Raw genomic sequence first — 6,000 nt, forward strand, 5'->3', positions numbered from 1 at the left:
GCCTTAATCCACTTGACCATCACGACCGGACATAATGAGGTGATAGCCGAGGCTATTTGAACCACCCCACCGCCGGCACTCGGATAGTAATCTTGGGCATAGCATTTTACCAAATCACCTCATTCTTTGGGGCACACGTGAGGAACACAAATGCGAACAAGCTTGTTCGCATTTGTGTATATATATATATATATATATATATATATATGCGCATATATATATATATATATATATATATATATGCGTTGCTTCTGGGAGTATGGGTTCGAGTCACTTCTGGGGTGTGAGTTTTCATTCGCATATAGTCCTGGGGACCATTCAGGCTTGTTCGCATATATATATATATATATATATATATATATATATATATATATATATATATATATATATATATATATATATATATATATATATATATATATATATATATATATATATATATATATATATATATATATATATATATATATATATATATATATATATATATATATATATATATATATATATATATATATATATATATATATATATATATATATATATATATATATATATATATATATATATATATATATATATATATATATATATATATATATATATATATATATATATATATATATATATATATATATATATATATATATATATATATATATATATATATATATATATATATATATATATATATATATATATATATATATATATATATATATATATATATATATATATATATATATATATATATATATATATATATATATATATATATATATATATATATATATATATATATATATATATATATATATATATATATATATATATATATATATATATATATATATATATATATATATATATATATATATATATATATATATATATATATATACAGCGTCGGAGCACGGAGCAGTGACGACAACGCCATCTGTGAGTCCGCTCCCGAAACCCACTCCAAATGGACAACGCCATCTAGTGAGGACGGGATATACCGGCCACAGTTGCTGGATTCCCGTCTTAATCAGCTCGTAACATAGCCGCTGCTGACCTCTGGTCAGGTGGCGCTTAGACAGCAACGCCATCTATGGAATGAAGAGGTGGACGTTTGTGTCTAAGCCTGTAAGTGAGGTTCCCTAGAGCGTCCCAGTACTAATGACGTGTCTGATTAAGACGGGAATCCAGCACCTGTGGCCGGTATATCCCGTCCTCACTAGATGGCGTTGTCCATTTGGAGTGGGTTTCGGGAGCGGACTCACAGATGGCGTTGTCGTCACTGCTCCGTGCTCCAATGCTGGACTCGGGTCCACAACAATATATATATGACAGTGTCAGACCACGGAGGAAAATTGAAACAGGAATTTCCTTAAGTACTTTTGTATATTAATACATCTTCAGAAGGAGTGGTTTTACAGGTCGAGTACTGGACATAAATAGGCAGGAGAGAATGGTGGAGTGAGGTGAGGTACAATACCTGGACACTGTAGAGGGCCTATTGGCCCATCCGATGCAGCAACCACACACAGGCCCACACATGGATAATTATAGCATAAAATAGTAAATATTTACAATGAATTAGTGAGACAAATGTGTTCCAATGATCCTACTTAAATCGCCCTTTAATTGATCTATTAAAAATGGATCTAAGTTATATAAACCACTGCTAATGTTTAATTACTTTCTTTTGTGATCTGTATCAAAGCAGATTCAATTCAGTGAGAGGTTGTGTTAGCTGGAGCTCCGATTGTAGTAATATTATTACAGCAATAATGGGAGGATTAGTGAAGGAACTGGTGAATCTAGTAGGAGATCTGAGGACAGAGCTGGATTCGCTGCGGGAGGAGGTACGACAGCTGAAACAACATCAGGAAGAAACAAAGGAGGAGACCAGTATTAAAAAAAACTCGTCTTGGCAAGTTTTAAAGGACAGGAGTCTAAAGAAGACCTTGGCAAAACCGACACCTAATAGTCTAAGGACTTCTAACGCATTTGATGTTTTAGAGGACGAGTGCTGTGGTGAACCTGTAGTTCAACGAGGAGGCAAAGGCAAAGCAACGAGGAGCATTGAAGCGCAGGTCCCTCAAAGTGTCCTAAAGAAAAAGGGAGGAACGAAGCGAATTTTGGTTGTGGTAGATTCCCAGGTGAGGTATTTAGACAGAACGTTTTGTGCCAGAGATAGGGGGAACAGGTTAAGGGCTTGCTATCCGGGAGCTGGTATTGGTGATATTGTTGAAAACATGAAAGATATTATGACGGGAAATGGGAACAAACCCATTATTTGTATTAGTGCAGGGGGTAATGATGTTGGACGAGTTAGGAGTGAGGAACTAATACAGAGATTCAGGGCAGCCATTGAATTAGTTAGGAGCAAGGGAGGAATCCCGATCATATGTGGCATTCTTCCAAGAAAGGGAGTGGGAAATGAATGGATGTCGAGGGCACTTGGTGTCAATTGCCGGCTGGAAAGATATTGCAAATCAAATGCAATATCCTTCATAGACAACTGGGGACACTTCTATGGAAGAAATAAAATGTATGCTAGGGATGGGGTGCATCTATCGAGGGCTGGGGTTGTTGCTGTTGCGAACTCGTTGGAAGAAGTGGTTAGAGGTGTTTGTTTGGGTTTAAACTGTTAGTAGATAGTGGTATGGGAATTGATTTGGAGGAAGGAGGTAATAAAAGTATGTGTTTGTGGGAGAAAGTAATTGGCAAAATGATCAGGGAAAGAGAAGGGCCTCAAAATAACAATTCACTTAGGGTATATTACACTAACAGTAGAAGTCTAAGAAATAAAATTAACGAATTAAATGCTCTTGTCTGCACAGAAAAAATAGATATTATTGCACTTACCGAAACGTGGATGAATGTAGAAAATAGAGAACTATGAGCTGAATATCAAATAAATGGATTTAAACTATTTCACACAGATAGATATATTAGACGAGGAGGTGGAGTAGCCAAATATGTTAGGGACAATTTGAAATGTATTCTCAAAGAGGGAATCAAGACTGAGCCACACACAGAAACTATTTGGATAGAATTAAACGAAAAAGCAAATAATATTATAATAGGAGTTATATATAGGCCACGAAATTTAGACAGAATGGAAGCAAAGCACCTATGGGATGAAATATCTAGAGCATCTAGATCTAACAGTATTTATGTCATGAGTGACTTTAATTTTAGCGGAATAAACTGGTTGAACAAAACAGGGAATAGTGAAGCAGAAGATTTTCTAGAATTAATTGACGATTGCTTTCTTACGCAACACATTAAGGAACCAACACGGGAAAATAATATTTTAGATTTAGTGTTAACTAACAGGGAAACACATTAATGACATCGAAATAAGGAGTGAGCTAGGGAACAGTGATCACAAAGAAATCAGATTTAGCATAGAATGGAATAGACCAGTAGGAGAAAATTCTGTTAAAGTGCCAAATTTTCGAAAAGCTGATTTTAATAGCCTAAGAAATTTTTTGGGACAAATTGATTGGAAAGTCTTGGGTATGGGGTGGGGGCCGGTCTTGGAGCGAGACATGAACCCAGCGATAGGTGACTTAAATGGGGATTTCGATGTGGATTCAATATATAACTTATTTAAGAATATTCTAAACAAAGCACAGGAACGTAGTATACCATACAAATTGAATAGATCGAATACCAATGACCCAAAGTGGATAACAAAGAATGTGAAGAACCTTATAGGTAAAAAGAGAGCTTGGTACAAAAGGATTAAAAACGGGGAGGTCACTTTAGAACAGGAATTCGTACAACTGGTTAGAAATGTTAAAAAAGAGATAAGAAAAGCAAAGAGAAACTATGAAGTTCGCATAGCAGGGCAAGTAAAGACTAATCCTAAAGGTTTTTTTCAGTTATATCGTACTAAGACTAGGGAAAGGATAGGTCCATTAAAAACTGAGACAGGTCAAATAACAGATAGTGATGAAGAGATGAGTAGTATTTTTAATAAATATTTTGTATCTGTATTTACTAAAGAGGAACTTAACAATATGCCTTCAGCCGAACAAGTCTATGTGTGGGGACGAGGACAGGTTGACGAGTTTAGCAGTTACCAGGGAGGATGTTCTTAAACAAATAGTAAAGCTCAAACCAAACAAATTCCCAGGGCTGGATGAAGTGTTTGCCAGGGTGCTTAAAGAATGCAAAGAGGAGCTTTGTGACCCACTGTCAACCATATTTAATAAATTCATAGAGTCAGGCAGAGTGCCAGAGTTTTGGAAAGTTGCTAATGTGATACCAGTTTTTAAGAAAGGAGATAGATCACTTGCGTCTAACTATCGACCAATTAGCCTAACGTCTATTGTGGGAAAGTTACTCGAATCTATAATAACAAATAAAATTCGTCTTCATCTTGAAAAACATAAATTAATAATTGAGTCGCAACATGGTTTTATAAATGGCCGTTCATGTCTAACAAATTTGTTATCTTTTTATTCTAGCATTGTTGAGGCAGTTGATAGTGGTAAGGATTGTGATGTTGTATACCTTGACTTTAGCAAAGCTTTTGATACAGTGCCACATGAAAGACTGATTAAAAAGATAGTCTCATGGTATTTGGGGTGCTATATTAAGCTGGATTAGGGCATGGCTATACCAAAGGAAACAAAGTTAGTATAAATTGAGTCAAGTCAGAGTGGGAAAATGTTGTAAGTGGGGTGCCTCAGGGCTCTGTCCTAGGACCTCTATTGTTTATAATATATATAAGAACATAAGAACAAAGTCAACTGCAGAAGGCCTATTGGCCCATACGAGGCAGCTCCTATTTATAACCACCCAATCCCACTCATATACATGTCCAACCCATGCTTGAAACAATCGAGGGACCCCACCTCCACAATGTTACGCGGCAATTCGTTCCACAAATCAACAATAAGAACATAAGAACATAAGAACAAAGGTAACTGCAGAAGGCCTATTGGCCCATACGAGGCAGCTCCTATTCTATAACCACCCAATCCCACTCATATACTTGTCCAACCCGTGCTTGAAACAATCGAGGGACCCCACCTCCACAATGTTACGCGGCAATTGGTTCCACAAATCAACAACCCTGTTACTGAACCAGTATTTACCCAAGTCTTTCCTAAATCTAAACTTATCCAATTTATATCCATTGTTTCGTGTTCTGTCCTGTGTTGATACTTTTAATACCCTATTAATATCCCCCCGGTTATGTCCATTCATCCACTTGTAAACCTCTATCATGTCACCCCTAACTCTTCGCCTTTCCAGTGAATGCAACTTAAGCTTTGTTAATCTTTCTTCATATGAAAGATTTCTAATTTGGGGAATTAACTTAGTCATCCTACGCTGGACACGTTCAAGTGAATTTATCTCCATTCTATAATATGGCGACCAAAACTGAACTGCATAATCTAAATGGGGCCTAACTAGAGCAAGATATAGCTTGAGAACCACACCAGGTGTCTTGTTACTAACGCTGCGATTAATAAATCCAAGTGTCCGATTTGCCTTATTACGAACATTTATGCTTTGATCCTTTTGTTTTAAATTCTTACTAATCATAACTCCCAGATCCCTTTCGCAATCCGACTTCGCAATCACAACACCATCTAGCTCGTATCTTGTAACTCTATCATCATTACCTAAGAACATAAGAACATAAGAACAAAGGTAACTGCAGAAGGCCTATTGGCCCATACGAGGCAGCTCCTATTCTATAACCACCCAATCCCACTCATATACTTGTCCAACCCGTGCTTGAAACAATCGAGGGACCCCACCTCCACAATGTTACGCGGCAATTGGTTCCACAAATCAACAACCCTGTTACTGAACCAGTATTTACCCAAGTCTTTCCTAAATCTAAACTTATCCAATTTATATCCATTGTTTCGTGTTCTGTCCTGTGTTGATACTTTTAATACCCTATTAATATCCCCCCGGTTATGTCCATTCATCCACTTGTAAACCTCTATCATGTCACCCCTAACTCTTCGCCTTTCCAGT

This window comes from Procambarus clarkii, unplaced genomic scaffold, assembly GCF_040958095.1.
Source record: "Procambarus clarkii isolate CNS0578487 unplaced genomic scaffold, FALCON_Pclarkii_2.0 HiC_scaffold_134, whole genome shotgun sequence".
NCBI lineage: Eukaryota > Metazoa > Arthropoda > Malacostraca > Decapoda > Cambaridae > Procambarus > Procambarus clarkii.